We start from the raw sequence: 18,858 nt of genomic DNA on the forward strand, positions 1-18,858 counted from the left end.
GGTTGATATTTAGGACACAATTTACAGAAATGTTTCCATATTATTATTATTTTCATTTAGGAAACAAAGGAACACAAATGATTGGGATGAAAACAGGGGGAACAAATAAGTCTTTATATAGTGCCAACATATTCTGTAGCAACGTACATATGCAGAAGTGTTTGGAAAATAAAGAAGATAAAGAAGATAGTGAGCATACATCAGGAATGAGGAAGAGAGGAGAAAGCTAGCTCTTAAACAGCCATAGGGGGATTTATACAGTACTATGCCATGGAGAGAGATTGTGTTATCAATGGTGCCCGGCTCTCCCTGCACAGCCGGCGGCAGGAGCACACTACTGAGCTCCTGCTTCCGGCTCAGTGCGCGCTATGAAGAGAGACGTCATGACGTCTCTCTCATAGTGCTGGGGAGCGGAGTGAAGCAGACGCCAGGAGGATCACAGCGGGAGCAGGGATTGGTAAGTATGGGTTTTTTTGTTTTTTAAATGTGTGACTACTATTGGGGGCATAACTACAGGGGGGCTAAACTACAGGGGCTAACTACAAGGAGGCAAGCTACTGGGGGCATTACTACTTGGGGCAAGCTACTGGGGACATTACTACGGGGGGCGCATTACTACTGAGGGCATAACTACAGGGGCACAGTACTAGTGGGGGCATAACTACAGGGGCGCATTACTACTGGGGGTATAACTACAGGGGCATTACTACTGGGGGCATAACTACAGGGGCTTAACTACTGGGGGCATTACTACTTGGGGCAAGCTACTAGGGGCATTACTACGGGGGGCGCATTACTACTGAGGGCATAACTACAGGGGCACATTACTAGTGGGGGCAAAACTACAGGGGCGCATTAATACTGGGGGTATAACTACAGGGGCATTACTACTGGGGGCTAAACTACTGGGAGCATTACTACTTGGCACAAACTACTGGAAGCAAACTACATGGGGCTAAACTACAGGGGCGCATTACTACTGGGGGCATTACTACTTGGGGCAAACTACATGGGCTAAATGACTGGGGGCATTACTACAGGCGACATTACTACTGGGGGCAATACTACACAGGGGCATTACCATTAAGGGTATTACTAATGGGGGCACTACTAATGAGGGCATTGTAAAGGGGGCACTTCATAAGGGGCATCACTCCTGGGGACATAAGGGGCACTGCTACTGGGGGCACTGCATAAGGGGCACCACTACTATGGGCTCCATATAAGGGGCACTACCACTGTGGGCACTACCAGTACAGTGGACATTGCATAAGGAGCACTACTACTGTGGGCATTGTAAAAGAGGCGCTACTGCTGTGGGCATTGTGTATTGTGGGGTGCTACTACTGTGGGCATTATGTGTATTGGTGGTGCTACTACTGTGGGGAAGGGGGGGGGGTGAGTTCCACCACCTCTCTACGACCACTTTAAGCACTGATCTGCACCATTATGAGAATAGGAGATCTGATGAATAGAATATAACAAAGGAAATAGAAGGGAAGGATTCACAAATGGCATAGTACATTCACGAGCAGTGAGCAAAATCCCATTACCTTACCTGCACATGTAGCACTCAAAATTGCAGATCAATAGGTCAGTAAAAAAAAAAATACTCACCCCTTCCATAACCACACCTAAGTGTGCAAACGTACCTGCATTGTAATGTCAGCATCTGGATGGTGGTCATTAGGTCGACCATGTTTGGTCGACATGCATTAGGTTGACATGATCACTAAGTCGACATGGTCATTAGGTCGACATGTACTGGGTCGACATGGAAAAAGGTCGACATGAGTTTTTCACATGGCATGAGTTTTTCACAATTTTTTTCATTTTTTTAACCTTTTTCATACTTAACGATCCACGTGGACTACAATTGGGAACGGTAACCGAGCGCAGCGATAGCGGAGCGAGGTACCGTGCCCGAAGCTCGTGAGCCATGCAAGGGGTCACGGTGCACTAATTGCGGTTCCCTGTAACTTTTTGAAGAAAACGACACCAAAAAAAGTTACAAAAACTCATGTCGGCCTTTTTCCATGTCGACCTAGCACATGTCGACCAAACAACCATGTCGACCTAATGCATGTTGACCAAACGTGGTCGACCTAATGAACCACACCCCCAGCATCTACCAGTGGTTCCCAAAGTCCATCCTCAAGGACCCCCAACAGTTCACGTTTTCCAGGTCTCCTGACTGAATCACAATTGAAATAATTATCTCCACCTGTGGATCGTTTAAAATGTGCCAGTGAGTAATGAGTGCACCTGCTGGGTGACCTGAAATACGTGAACTGTTGCGGGTTCCTTGAGGACCGAGTTAGTGAACCACTGGTCTACAGCATTGAGCAGGGGGAAAACAGGACACAATGGGGCTAATTCAGACCTGATCACAGCAGCGATCAGGTCTGAACTGCGCATGCTCCAGTGCCGCACTGCACCAGCGCATGCCAGACAGCCGACGGCTGTCTTAGTCCTGCGATCGCCTCTGCCTGATTGACAGGCAGATGCGGTCGCTGGGTGGGAGGGGGCAATCCGGCAGCGTTTGGCCGCCTGTTAGGGGGCGCGGTCTGGGCAACGCAGGCGTGCCCAGACCGTTGAAGGTGTGGGCCGCGGCGGCTTTGTGACGTCACACGCAGCCACTGCGACCCAGGCAGCGACGAGTAGCTCCCTGCCAGCACACAGGAGCTGCGCTGGCTGGGAGTTACTCTTCAAGTACAAAAGTATCGGCGCTGTGCGATGCTTTTGTACTTGTGCGGCGGGGTAAGGCCTAACATGCGGGGTGGACTAGCCCTGTGCTGGGCATCGCCGGTCAGCAACAGGATGGTGCGAAAATTCTAAAAGCACAGGCATTCACATGCTGATTGACAGGAGGAGGCCGTTTGTGGGTGGTAACTGATCGTTTTCTGGGAGTGTCAGGAAAAACGCAGGCATTCCCAAGCGTTTTCAGGGAGGGTGTGTGACGTCAGCCCCGGCCTTAAACAGCCTGTTTGAATCACACTGTAGGAGTAAGTCCTGGGCTATGCACAGACTGCACACACTGGTAAAAACCATTGACTAGTGAGTGAGGTGCGAACAGATTTGCAGCTGTCCACTGACTGAGGGATTTTTAGCAGCTCGGCGTACACATGCGATTGCACAATTGCACGGCGAATATACACTCTCCTTGGGCGGTGACTATCTGATCGCAGGACAACAATTTTAGCAGCCCATGAATTAGACTCTATATGTAAGCGTGGGTATCGGCGTCCGTGTGAGTACTGAAAGTAAAGTGTAAATGATGGCATAAGCTCTGTCCAAAAAACCTAATAGCCTAGGGGCCGGTCCACGGGTTAATACGGTCCTCCTCATAGGTGAAAATAGAGGATACGGCATCAAGAAGAAACAGTCAATCAAGAAATAGAAAAAATCTTGTGCTAGTGGGATAACTGGGAAGAATGAGGAATTGTGTGATATTCAAAGACAAAAGTACAAGATAGGCTGCTCGGACAAAGGAAGGACATTGATTTGTGAAGGGTCAGCATGGCACACACAATGGTAATAGCGAGAAATCTGCGCAGAAGAGGCAGAAACTGATACCAGAATGCTTATACAGACAAACAGGTCACTGTCAGAAAAGATAAATATAAAAAGATGTGGATTCAGCGCTGAACAGACCTAAGGAAAAGTTACATCATCTGATTTACATTTTTCATTTTTTCATGACCAGCTAAAAATACAACGGTATGGCCGCTTATTACATAAAGCCTCAGAAACTTTACATACAGTGAGCAAAGATAGCAAACACCGTCAATAAAAAATATGACCTCCCATCCCGACCCCTTATTTGACTATAATATGACAACTAATCACTAGCACTGCAAACACAAGTGTTATTTATAACAAAAAAAGAATGTATTGTTTTATCTTTACATAGACCCATAACTAAATAAAAGAACCATTAAGCTCAACCCTAAACCAACAACCTAGTGCTACAATACTAACTAAATCTACTTTCACATCTATAAATGTGTTGGCAAAGAACTCCTATTATTTAGTATTTACCCATATTTAGTGCTGAAAATACGAGGACTCAGAGAAGGGACACTACCCAGTTAAGGGCTGCTGAGACTGACAGTGCCTTGTTTTGTACCAAGCTGGCATGCATTGCCTGAGCTTACATAAGAAACATTTCAAACATGTCAGTCTATTATTTTTTTCTCCATAAAAAGTCAGATTTTCAGAGGAGTTTGAGATTCCAACGTGTGGGACTGCGCTGCTGAGGTGGGGGGTGATGGTATCTCAGCATTGTTCTGCTGAATCCCCCCACCCGCCACCCTAATTCCTTCTTCTGCCCTGGTCCCCACTGCGACTGTTACTAACTTTGGATTTCTGTACTTCTTAGAACAACAAAGCGATGGAAACATACTTCTGCATCTTATACATAGCAGCCCCCTAGACGTTCAGTTACATATTATGTAACTGTAGTGACAGATGGGCACCGACACATTTCAACACATTTTGTTTGTGCTATTTTGTGCATGTTACAGCCAGGACATTCTACAGAACATTGCAAATAAGAGGTTTGTTTTTCAAAGAATTAAAGCCATCAAATCCGAATAACATAAAAACTTGGCACAATCGCAGATTAGTTATTATTTAAAGCATGACATGACATGGGAAATAATTACTGATGAGATGAAGGTGATTTTTTGGCAAACAGCTGTATTACAGAGACTCTTTATTAGAATCAGGAAAAGTATATTGTAAACTGAAATCCAGTGACCAAAGGTCTGCAAGAATAAAGTTGAATCACAGACTGTAAACTACCTTGGATAAGAGCCATGTTACATTGACATATTAATTATTAATAAGTAAATAAAAATGCATGTATAGAACGATGCCTTGTCCACAGGCTGCAGCTTAGTAAATACTTTGCCATGTTGGATAGCTGGGACAGTAGAATTACTGTTCCTTAGCTATTGCTCGTATTTCATTTTACCTTGGCACAGGAAACAGAAAGTCATTTCCTGCTCCTGTCAATTAATGCAGATATGCAGAAATAAGGTTTTCTGTGCTAAGCAACTTCATATTTTATTGGATATTCTCACAAAGTAAAGTAATAGAATAATAAAACAAGCCTTTGCATAATTATCATAAAAAATGTGAGCACATGTTCTTGGAATTACCAAGATAGAATATTTAAACCATCTGTTTTTAATTCAGCAATATAGTCATGAAGAACAAATATAATATTGTAAGTGGTTGTATACCTCTTTATTAATGTCATAACTTCCACCCAACTTATCTCTATGGCTAGTTCCAGCTTCCATACTGCGCTATTAGGCTGAGGAGTACAGGTGAGTTACCATCAGAAAACGGCAATGTGTAACCTAGGTATTCATGTGGCTAGGATGGGACTGAAATAAGACTAAATAGGGATACTTTGGTCCATTATATTTATATCATTTTTGCATTTAGCACGCACCACCGATCCTTAGATCAGTGGTTCCCAAACTTTCTTAAATCATGGCGTCCTAGAGTATCAACATTTTTTCATGGTACCACTGAGATAAAAGTTTTTTATTGATAAATTTGGCAACAAATATTAAATGAGGTAAATTGTGCCTACTTGTCATCCATAGGGTCAGTTATGTGGTGGTGCATATGTTTTATGATGGGCAGCCACTAGCACTGGTTTTGCCTATCACTTGGACCATAAATAATCTGATTTGGTTCCTGACCACTAACATGAGGATCCTCTGCAAGAGCCCGTGCGGCACCCCAGGGTGTCTTAGTACACAGTTTAGGAACCACTGTCACAGATGTTTGATTCTCTACCCATTACAGGTTTTAGAAACAAAATTCCCTCCCTGGTTAGTAGTACAATATATTGTGTAACTCCAGGAGGCAACGGAGTCATAAACCGTGGACAATAGGGATGGATTTAGGGGGGGAGGGCACCCTTAGGCACAACAGTAACACAACACAACCCCCCCCCCCCCACACACACACACACACACACACACACACCTGTGTAATTTTATTATTTTCTTTGATTGGTTATAAACCATCATTTGATGATTACAAATGTAATGGAATAAATATAAAAACAACTTTAACTATTACATTTTTTGTTATTTCTAATTATGTATGCATATTTACTAAGTAGGACAGCTTAAAGGGGCAGTATGTGCATGTCGGACCCATTTACACTCCATTCAAGATGGCATATGGCACAGTACAGTGGAAATATTTTGTAGCTACTGGTACATTTCGCGGTGACAACACAAAACAAGCATTCAAGTGCTGCCCCCCAGAAAATGCCCCCCCCCAGCAAGTGCCGCCCCTAGGCACGCGCCACACGTGCCTAATGGGAAATTCCCCACTGACAGGCGGTAGGTATTTTCTCATCAAAGGGAAGGTATAGAATAATGGTGCCTGGTCTTGGTTTAGCATCTTTGTAGCCTGAGACATGCATTGACTGTAGTGTTAGAGAGTCTGCTGTACATTTACACAGTCCGTTTATACAAGTTGCACTGCTTAGTGTGCACCTGTGTGTCCCCTGTCTCTCCAAGCCAGTAAGAATGGGGCTGGGGGATGTTGTGAGAGGGGATCTTTCCTCTGGGTGGCCGTAAAAATGCTTTGCCACTGAGTATGGCCCAAAGGAGTCATAAAACAGTGAGTTTTGAAGAGGGAAGTGGTACCTCTTCCCAGGGTGATACACTGGATGGGGTGGTATTCAGTATGCCGCCTGTTGGGATCCCGGCGCCGGAATCTCGACACCCGGCATACCGACAACTATTCTTCCTCTTGGGAGTCCACGACCCCCCCCCCCCCCCGAAGGGAGAATAAATAGCGTAGCGCGCCACTGTGCCCGGCCGTGCGGCGAGCTCAGCGAGCCCGCAAGGGGCTCAGTTGCGCTCACCCCACTGTCGGCATCCCGGCGGTCAGGATCCTGATCACCGGCCACTCATACTACACCCACTGGATGTGTAGTTAATACATTGTGGCCTCTACATATTCAACAAAGTGGCAAGATATCTCATTAATCCATGCAGCAACAATGAGAGATTTCATACCGAACAGACAGTAACATTACATTTACGCCATACTGTCGCTTCATGCTGTTTTTAACCGCAAAATTTAAAACAGCAATCATGTTAGAAGCAAAACACATTGGCACTTTTCACAGTGAAACACATTAGGACAAAGCAGCTTACAATTCACTTTGTAAATGTACCCTCCAGGGCTCCGTTGGGTGCAAGGCTTAACCTATCTCTAAGGGGCAGATATATCACACCTTTAAGAGAGATAAAGTGGAGGCATTGCCCATAACAACTAATCAGCTCCTATCCTTTTATAGACTGTGCTAGATAAATGATAGCTAGAAGCTAATTGGTTGCTATGAGCAACTTCACTTTATCTTTTTGTAGGTTTGATACATCTCCCCCTGACCCAGGTTTGGCAACAGTCTGATGCTCCAATACAGGAATATCTCTGCTGTAGAACCTGATTATACCACAATACTACCAAAATATGTATAGCATGCTAGTGATAATATCCAGTAAACTCTAACAAGCCAATAATATTGCCCAAATAAATGTCTAGATAATATCTTTTTTTTTTTTTTTTTTTTTGCAATAAAGTCATGATACCACTCTTAAAAGTCTTGGGGGCCACACAAGTCAACCTATAATATTTCTTAATGACAATCTCTTTAGTTTCATTACTTGGCCAAGTATTCAGGAACCGATATGAATGATTGGATATTCTCTTGAAAGCGCTGCATAATATTTAGGCGCTATATAAAGGTTAATAAACAAAATAAACTGGAAAGCAAACCAGTAGCGTACAAACAGTCTTCAGTTCAGCCTGTGGCAGTCAGAGCAGGGACTTTATTCTGCCAGTGTTACGGGACTATGACACTATTGTCTCAGCTCTATTGTCCTTTCAGAGGCAGATTGATGTATTTTATCGACACGTGAGGCCACAACACTCTCCCCATTGTTTGCCTGTTTACTTCAAGTTCTGGAACACTGTAGCATCCCTTTTACCCAATACCTTGATTCATATACAAGTTTTCCGGGAACAAAATGATGTACGCCACCATGACTGGTTTGCCAGGGTATAGGGAAGAAAACACACCTAACCACAAGTACAAGAAATGTTTGTCCTTCTGTTCATTTTAACCTTTACAATAAAGCCACGGAATGCTATGGAGCATACATAAGAGGATGGAGAATAACTAGTCTTGTCAGCTGACAAAGCACTATGGACGAGTCTTGCAGATCTTTGTTAGAGATGAGCGCCTGAAATTTTTCGGGTTTTGTGTTTTGGTTTTGGGTTCGGTTCCGCGGCCGTGTTTTGGGTTCGAACGCGTTTTGGCAAAACCTCACCGAATTTTTTTTGTCGGATTCGGGTGTGTTTTGGATTCGGGTGTTTTTTTCAAAAAACACTAAAAAACAGCTTAAATCATAGAATTTGGGGGTCATTTTGATCCCAAAGTATTATTAACCTCAAAAACCATAATTTACACTCATTTTCAGTCTATTCTGAATACCTCACACCTCACAATATTATTTTTAGTCCTAAAATTTGCACCGAGGTCGCTGTGTGAGTAAGATAAGCGACCCTAGTGGCCGACACAAACACCGGGCCCATCTAGGAGTGGCACTGCAGTGTCACGCAGGATGTCCCTTCCAAAAAACCCTCCCCAAACAGCACATGACGCAAAGAAAAAAAGAGGCGCAATGAGGTAGCTGTGTGAGTAAGATTAGCGACCCTAGTGGCCGACACAAACACCGGGCCCATCTAGGAGTGGCACTGCAGTGTCACGCAGGATGGCCCTTCCAAAAAACCCTCCCCAAACAGCACATGACGCAAAGAAAAAAAGAGGCGCAATGAGGTAGCTGTGTGAGTAAGATTAGCGACCCTAGTGGCCGACACAAACACCGGGCCCATCTAGGAGTGGCACTGCAGTGTCACGCAGGATGTCCCTTCCAAAAAACCCTCCCCAAACAGCACATGACGCAAAGAAAAAAAGAGGCGCAATGAGGTAGCTGTGTGAGTAAGATTAGCGACCCTAGTGGCCGACACAAACACCGGGCCCATCTAGGAGTGGCACTGCAGTGTCACGCAGGATGTCCCTTCCAAAAAACCCTCCCCAATCAGCACATGATGCAAAGAAAAAGAAAAGAAAAAAGAGGTGCAAGATGGAATTGTCCTTGGGCCCTCCCACCCACCCTTATGTTGTATAAACAAAACAGGACATGCACACTTTAACCAACCCATCATTTCAGTGACAGGGTCTGCCACACGACTGTGACTGATATGACGGGTTGGTTTGGACCCCCCCCAAAAAAGAAGCAATTAATCTCTCCTTGCACAAACTGGCTCTACAGAGGCAAGATGTCCACCTCATCTTCACCCTCCGATATATCACCGTGTACATCCCCCTCCTCACAGATTATCAATTCGTCCCCACTGGAATCCACCATCTCAGCTCCCTGTGTACTTTGTGGAGGCAATTGCTGCTGGTCAATGTCTCCGCGGAGGAATTGATTATAATTCATTTTAATGAACATCATCTTCTCCACATTTTCTGGATGTAACCTCGTACGCCGATTGCTGACAAGGTGAGCGGCGGCACTAAACACTCTTTCGGAGTACACACTTGTGGGAGGGCAACTTAGGTAGAATAAAGCCAGTTTGTGCAAGGGCCTCCAAATTGCCTCTTTTTCCTGCCAGTATAAGTACGGACTGTGTGACGTGCCTACTTGGATGCGGTCACTCATATAATCCTCCACCATTCTATCAATGTTGAGAGAATCATATGCAGTGACAGTAGACGACATGTCCGTAATCGTTGTCAGGTCCTTCAGTCCGGACCAGATGTCAGCATCAGCAGTCGCTCCAGACTGCCCTGCATCACCGCCAGCGGGTGGGCTCGGAATTCTGAGCCTTTTCCTCGCACCCCCAGTTGCGGGAGAATGTGAAGGAGGAGATGTTGACAGGTCGCGTTCCGCTTGACTTGACAATTTTGTCACCAGCAGGTCTTTCAACCCCAGCAGACCTGTGTCTGCCGGAAAGAGAGATCCAAGGTAGGCTTTAAATCTAGGATCGAGCACGGTGGCCAAAATGTAGTGCTCTGATTTCAACAGATTGACCACCCGTGAATCCTTGTTAAGCGAATTAAGGGCTGCATCCACAAGTCCCACATGCCTAGCGGAATCGCTCCCTTTTAGCTCCTTCTTCAATGCCTCCAGCTTCTTCTGCAAAAGCCTGATGAGGGGAATGACCTGACTCAGGCTGGCAGTGTCTGAACTGACTTCACGTGTGGCAAGTTCAAAGGGCATCAGAACCTTGCACAACGTTGAAATCATTCTCCACTGCACTTGAGACAGGTGCATTCCACCTCCTATATCGTGCTCAATTGTATAGGCTTGAATGGCCTTTTGCTGCTCCTCCAACCTCTGAAGCATATAGAGGGTTGAATTCCACCTCGTTACCACTTCTTGCTTCAGATGATGGCAGGGCAGGTTCAGTAGTTTTTGGTGGTGCTCCAGTCTTCTGTACGTGGTGCCTGTACGCCGAAAGTGTCCCGCAATTTTTCTGGCCACCGACAGCATCTCTTGCACGCCCCTGTCGTTTTTTAAAAAATTCTGCACCACCAAATTCAAGGTATGTGCAAAACATGGGACGTGCTGGAATTTGCCCATATTTAATGCACACACAATATTGCTGGCGTTGTCCGATGCCACAAATCCACAGGAGAGTCCAATTGGGGTAAGCCATTCCGCGATGATCTTCCTCAGTTGCCGTAAGAGGTTTTCAGCTGTGTGCGTATTCTGGAAAGCGGTGATACAAAGCGTAGCCTGCCTAGGAAAGAGTTGGCGTTTGCGAGATGCTGCTACTGGTGCCGCCGCTGCTGTTCTTGCGGCGGGAGTCCATACATCTACCCAGTGGGCTGTCACAGTCATATAGTCCTGACCCTGCCCTGCTCCACTTGTCCACATGTCCGTGGTTAAGTGGACATTGGGTACAACTGCATTTTTTAGGACACTGGTGAGTCTTTTTCTGACGTCCGTGTACATTCTCGGTATCGCCTGCCTAGAGAAGTGGAACCTAGATGGTATTTGGTAACGGGGGCACACTGCCTCAATAAATTGTCTAGTTCCCTGTGAACTAATGGCGGATACCGGACGCACGTCTAACACCAACATAGTTGTCAAGGACTCAGTTATCCGCTTTGCAGTAGGATGACTGCTGTGATATTTCATCTTCCTCGCAAAGGACTGTTGAACAGTCAATTGCTTACTGGAAGTAGTACAAGTGGGCTTACGACTTCCCCTCTGGGATGACCATCGACTCCCAGCGGCAACAACAGCAGCGCCAGCAGCAGTAGGCGTTACACGCAAGGATGCATCGGAGGAATCCCAGGCAGGAGAGGACTCGTCAGAATTGCCAGTGACATGGCCTGCAGGACTATTGGCATTCCTGGGGAAGGAGGAAATTGACACTGAGGGAGTTGGTGGGGTGGTTTGCGTGAGCTTGGTTACAAGAGGAAGGGATTTACTGGTCAGTGGACTGCTTCCGCTGTCACCCAAAGTTTTTGAACTTGTCACTGACTTATTATGAATGCGCTGCAGGTGACGTATAAGGGAGGATGTTCCGAGGTGGTTAACGTCCTTACCCCTACTTATTACAGCTTGACAAAGGGAACACACGGCTTGACACCTGTTGTCCGCATTTCTAGTGAAATACCTCCACACCGAAGAGCTGATTTTTTTGGTATTTTCACCTGGCATGTCAACGGCCATATTCCTCCCACGGACAACAGGTGTCTCCCCGGGTGCCTGACTTAAACAAACCACCTCACCATCAGAATCCTCCTGGTCAATTTCCTCCCCAGCGCCAGCAACACCCATATCCTCCTCATCCTGGTGTACTTCAACACTGACATCTTCAATCTGACTATCAGGAACTGGACTGCGGGTGCTCCTTCCAGCACTTGCAGGGGGCGTGCAAATGGTGGAAGGCGCATGCTCTTCACGTCCAGTGTTGGGAAGGTCAGGCATCGCAACCGACACAATTGGACTCTCCTTGTGGATTTGGGATTTCGAAGAATGCACAGTTCTTTGCTGTGCTGCTTTTGCCAGCTTGAGTCTTTTCATTTTTCTAGCGAGAGGCTGAGTGCTTCCATCCTCATGTGAAGCTGAACCACTAGCCATGAACATAGGCCAGGGCCTCAGCCGTTCCTTGCCACTCCGTGTGGTAAATGGCATATTGGCAAGTTTACGCTTCTCCTCCGACAATTTTATTTTAGGTTTTGGAGTCCTTTTTTTTACTGATATTTGGTGTTTTGGATTTGACATGCTCTGTACTATGACATTGGGCATCGGCCTTGGCAGACGACGTTGCTGGCATTTCATCGTCTCGGCCATGACTAGTGGCAGCAGCTTCAGCACGAGGTGGAAGTGGATCTTGATCTTTCCCTAATTTTGGAACCTCAACATTTTTGTTCTCCATATTTTAATAGGCACAACTAAAAGGCACCTCAGGTAAACAATGGAGATGGATGGATTGGATACTAGTATACAATTATGGACGGGCTGCCGAGTGCCGACACAGAGGTAGCCACAGCCGTGAACTACCGCACTGTACTGTGTCTGCTGCTAATATATAGACTGGTTGATAAAGAGATAGTATACTCGTAACTAGTATGTATGTATGTATAAAGAAAGAAAAAAAAACCACGGTTAGGTGGTATATACAATTATGGACGGGCTGCCGAGTGCCGACACAGAGGTAGCCACAGCCGTGAACTACCGCACTGTACTGTGTCTGCTGCTAATATATAGACTGGTTGATAAAGAGATAGTATACTCGTAACTAGTATGTATGTATAAAGAAAGAAAAAAAAACCACGGTTAGGTGGTATATACAATTATGGACGGGCTGCCGAGTGCCGACACAGAGGTAGCCACAGCCGTGAACTACCGCACTGTACTGTGTCTGCTGCTAATATATAGACTGGTTGATAAAGAGATAGTATACTCGTAACTAGTATGTATGTATGTATAAAGAAAGAAAAAAAAACCACGGTTAGGTGGTATATACAATTATGGACGGGCTGCCGAGTGCCGACACAGAGGTAGCCACAGCCGTGAACTACCGCACTGTACTGTGTCTGCTGCTAATATAGACTGGTTGATAAAGAGATAGTATACTCGTAACTAGTATGTATGTATAAAGAAAGAAAAAAAAACCACGGTTAGGTGGTATATACAATTATGGACGGGCTGCCGAGTGCCGACGCAGAGGTAGCCACAGCCGTGAACTACCGCACTGTACTGTGTCTGCTGCTAATATATAGACTGGTTGATAAAGAGATAGTATACTCGTAACTAGTATGTATGTATAAAGAAAGAAAAAAAAACCACGGTTAGGTGGTATATACAATTATGGACGGGCTGCCGAGTGCCGACACAGAGGTAGCCACAGCCGTGAACTACCGCACTGTACTGTGTCTGCTGCTAATATAGACTGGTTGATAAAGAGATAGTATACTACTAATATTATATATACTGGTGGTCAGGTCACTGGTCACTAGTCACACTGGCAGTGGCACTCCTGCAGCAAAAGTGTGCACTGTTTAATTTTAATATAATATTATGTACTCCTGGCTCCTGCTATAACCTATAACTGGCACTGCAGTAGTGCTCCCCAGTCTCCCCCACAATTATAAGCTGTGTGAGCTGAGCAGTCAGACAGATATATAATATATATAGATGATGCAGCACACTGGCCTGAGCCTGAGCAGTGCACACAGATATGGTATGTGACTGACTGAGTCACTGTGTGTATCGCTTTTTTCAGGCAGAGAACGGATATATTAAATAAACTGCACTGTGTGTCTGGTGGTCACTCACTATATAATATATTATGTACTCCTGGCTCCTGCTATAACCTATAACTGGCACTGCAGTAGTGCTCCCCAGTCTCCCCCACAATTATAAGCTGTGTGAGCTGAGCAGTCAGACAGATATATATATAATATTATATATAGATAATAGATGATGCAGCACACTGGCCTGAGCCTGAGCAGTGCACACAGATATGGTATGTGACTGACTGAGTCACTGTGTGTATCGCTTTTTTCAGGCAGAGAACGGATATATTAAATAAACTGCACTGTGTGTCTGGTGGTCACTCACTATATAATATATTATGTACTCCTGGCTCCTGCTATAACCTATAACTGGCACTGCAGTAGTGCTCCCCAGTCTCCCCCACAATTATAAGCTGTGTGAGCTGAGCAGTCAGACAGATATATATAATATTATATATAGATAATAGATGATGCAGCACACTGGCCTGAGCCTGAGCAGTGCACACAGATATGGTATGTGACTGAGTCACTGTGTGCTGTGTATCGCTTTTTTCAGGCAGAGAACGGATTATAAAGTAAACTGCACTGTCCTCACTAGTAAACTCTCTCCACTCAGTCTCTACACTTCTACAGTAACAGTACTCCTCCTAGTCAGCTCCAGTAAATCTCTCTCAGTCTCTTATAATCTAAATGGAGAGGACGCCAGCCACGTCCTCTTCCTATCAATCTCAATGCACGTGTGAAAATGGCGGCGACGCGCGGCTCCTTATATAGAATCCGAGTCTCGCGATAGAATCCGAGCCTCGCGAGAATCCGACAGCGTCATGATGACGTTCGGGCGCGCTCGGGTTAACCGAGCAAGGTGGGAAGATCCGAGTCGCTCGGACCCGTTTAAAAAAACATGAAGTTCTGGCGGGTTCGGATTCAGAGAAACCGAACCCGCTCATCTCTAATCTTTGTTTCAAGAAAGCTCAAAAGACAAATCTCCTATATAATAGCCCTATTCTGTGACTTTGTGACTCATTTGCTAACGCTGGGCGGAGTCACAACACTGGGCGGAGGCCCCCTTATGCAAATTCCAGGATTTATTTATTTTTTATGGAATTTTGGCCCCTCAGCTAGGGGTAAATGCAGAGGGGGTGGTCGCTCCCCCCTACACACCCGCACAGGCAGAAGAAAGCAGGGAGACTGCTGCCTCCCTGCAACACCACAGACCTGCCAACATGCAGCAGCGTGTGCTGACTGTAGCACAATGCTGCCGCTGTTGCTGGCAGGACGGGGAAGCTTCAGAGCTGGGACAGAGCTACTCCAGGTGGGGGCCCCCTAAAACTGTGGGGCCAACGGTACGTACCCCCTCCCCCCCCTTAATCTGGCTCTGCTGCTGGAACCCCCCATTAATCCGTACCCCCTGATGCCCCCTCTCCCTCTGTCTCCACTATTCACCGCTGCTCATGCTAAGCAGAACAGCGAGTACAGGAGCTTTCCAACTGCCCCCCCCCCACCCCCCCACCGCGGGACACTGCGACCTGCGGGTAGGATAGCGGGACAGACCACCAAAAATGGGACTGTCCCACGAAAATCGGGACATTTGGGAGGTATGGGGGTGTGTGAGGGGGTATGCCGTACAGACAGATGGGCACCGGCTCACTGTGTGCTTGACCTCCCACATCGGCATACTCAGCAGAGGAGCGTCACTTTCTGGCACACTCCACGCTTCTTAGCTGCAGTTTTGTGGGGCACCTGCCGCTGTGCAGGTTCCGTATTGCCTCTGTTATCTCCAGCCCCGGCAACCCCACCGCTAGCGGCAGCGCTCCCGCCCGCAGTGAGGTGCGCCCAGCTTCTTCACACACTTTAGCCGGCGGGTAGCGCTGCAGAAGTCCGCGCTGCTTGCAGGCTCCGACACCCTCCTCCCTCCAGCCGCAGCGTCTCCTGGGGGCTAACCAGTCACTCCCAGTCTCCCCTTACCACAGTGCCCGGCAGCCGCGAGGTCTGCGCCGCGTGCATGCTATGACCCCCTCCTCCCTCCAGCCGCAGCGTCTCCTGGGGGCTAACCAGTCACTCCCAGTCTCCCCTTACCACAGTGCCAGACAGCTGCGCGAGGTCTGCGGTGTGTGACTGAGGCGTAGGGGGAGGGATGCGGACGGGCAGAGGAAGCAGGACTCCAGCCTGAGAGAGTCAGCCATGCCAAGCCTCCACCAGCAGCAGATCCCAACAGGTTGGAGTGGAACAGCAGCAGCCAGCAGCAGTGACTCCGATAAGACACATCTGTCTGTCACCACTGTTTTGTCCCTAATACCAATCTCTCCCGTGCCCTGTGTTCTGTCATGTCCCTGTCACCTCTGGCCTTGCCCTGCCACCCTTATCCTGGCCCTTTCACCCTTATCCTGGCCCTGTCACCCTTATCCTGGCCCTGTCACCCTTATCCTGGCCCTGTCACCCTTATGCTGGCCCTGTTACCCCTATCCTGGCCCTGTCTCCCCTGTGCTTGCCATGTCAACCCTATACTGGCCATGTCACCCCTGTCCTGGCCCTGCTGCCCCTACCCTGGCCCTGTCACTCCTATCCTGTCCCTGTCATTTCTGTCCTGGCCCTGTCGCCCCTGTCCTGGCCCTGTCACCCCTGTCCTGGCCCCATCACCACTGTTCTGACCCTGTCACCCCTGTCCTGGCCCTGCTTCTACATACCCTCCAACTACCTTTTTGGCAAGCACAGTACCCGCAGCGCCTCCAGACCTCTCCCCAATGCACCACACCTCCGCACCTTCCCCTCCACCACATGCGGCACTCCACCCCTCCCCCACACGCTGTGCCTCCAGACCCCCTACACCACCCATGGCTCCCACTCCTCCGCCCCTTCACCACCCACAGCACCTCCAGGCCTCCTCCACCATCCACCCCCCTTATATGTCTCCCCCCACACCTGCCCCCCTCCACCCGCAGCATCTGCAGACACCCTCCTCCATCCACGGTCCCCCCCTCCCCCACCAATGACAACCCCGCACCTGCCCCTCCACCACCTGCAGCACCTTCCCCATCCGGGCCCCGCCCCCACTTCCGCCGCCCCTCCACCCGCAGCATCTACAGACACCATCCGCAGTCCCCCCCGCACCCGCTACATTCTGTACATCGTGCCCTGCAGGTGCTGTTCACGGCGTCGCAAGGGGCTGCGCCTCCTTCACCATCGCACGCCCTTTCATTATGCAATATTTAACCACTAACAAAGGAATGCAGGTAATACTCCATATAATACAAATATTGAACCCCAGAAAGGCATGCAAGGGTTAAGGGGGCGTAGCCCCTTGCGACGGTGTGAAGAGCGCCCGTAGGGCGCGATGAAGCACCTAGTTTAAAATATAAACAGGTTGATGCTGCGAAACACACAAAAAAGTATCAAAATGCATCCCATTTAAGACCCTATTAATGGATCTCAAGGCAAATGATGGAAAGAGGAGGATGTAGAGGACTCAAACCCAATTGCTTTTAATGACCATTAAACCCAAAGCTTTTGATTTTCAGATAGTCAGCTGAAGTCCGCATGGAGTTTAGCAAGACTGAGAGAAATCCTGAAAACACCGCAGGACAGGAGATCTTAGCATGTATGGAGAACACAAGGTGGTGATTTGATGAGCTTGATACAAGTTATGATTTGGAACGCAGTATCTTTATTAGCGTGTTAAGTGTGCACCTTTACCAGAAAATACTACACCATAGGCGCTTGTTTATCTTCCGGTTTTTAGATTTTCTCTGGCCACTTACCTAGTGGCCTCTCGAGGGACTGAGCAGCCGCTTATAGAAGAGGAGTGTGTAGGAGCAGTGGTGAAATTCCCCCACTGGACATTGAGACTTCTGCAGATTGTAACATGCCGACTCTTCGAAATATTGAAGAAGGAAAAGCGCATTGGTCTATAATTTGTGGACTATTATATATGTACGTACTTGTGTACTTTATCTCAGCACATCATCAGGGTTGGCAGAGATGATGGGTACATAAGGCCCACTTATTTTTAAGATTCAGCAAGGCTAGTGAGCTGTTAAATATCTCGATCATGGCTGCATCAGAGCTAAATTGACAAATAGGGCATTTCTTCATGCCAGTAATGTTTGTCCCATTATTAACCTCATTTTGAAGTGAAAGGGCTCCTTTCTGTTCTCTGAGGGGCAGTGCTTATAATCTGAAATTAAGGAGATTTTGTATTGTGATTTAAAATATACCGCAACACTTCTTGAAACTACCATAATTTTGGTACTATAAAGTAAAAAACAGTTATAACATCTAAATTTCAATACTTGTTTAGTGGCATAGAAGAGTACTAAGAGCAGATGTACCAAGCCTTGGAGAGTGGTAAAGTGGAGAGAGAGAAAGTAGCAACCAATCAGGTCCTGTCAGTTTTCAAACACAGTAGCATGGCATTTAGGAGCTGATAGGCTGGTACTTTACCTCTCTCACTTTATCACTCTCCAAGGCTTACTGTAATGCCTCAGCAGGTCTATAACTGATTTGCTGCAAGGCAAATGAGACACCTTTTAAGAACTGTACCTATAGGCCTGTATCATCCAGGAGCATCTATAGGAAATCACAATAACACCAACATTTCACACATATATATATATATATATATATATATATAGCTACTGCTTGTCTTTGACTTTTAAAAACAAGTTATATGTATTGCATGTTTATGATATTGGCTATGGTGCAGTATATAAAAGTGTAGGCACTCAATATGCATTTGTCAACCTAATTACTGAACAAACTGTATGTGGATGCAGTCTACAGTGAACATTGGGGCTTGGAAAGATGTTTGGTTAGTTTGTGGGCTGGTCTGATTTGATGGTACAAGCTGGTGATAATGTGGACTCAGATCTACTAATGTGTGCTCTAGTGCAGTGTTCCCCAACTCCAGTTCTCTCTCCCTTAGCAGGTCATGTTTTTGAGGATTTCTGTCTGTGTAAATATTATTAGAGGCACAGCCAAGAAAAGTAAGCCAC

This window comes from Pseudophryne corroboree, chromosome 3 (genome assembly GCF_028390025.1).
Source record: "Pseudophryne corroboree isolate aPseCor3 chromosome 3, aPseCor3.hap2, whole genome shotgun sequence".
In the NCBI taxonomy this organism is placed as follows: domain Eukaryota; kingdom Metazoa; phylum Chordata; class Amphibia; order Anura; family Myobatrachidae; genus Pseudophryne; species Pseudophryne corroboree.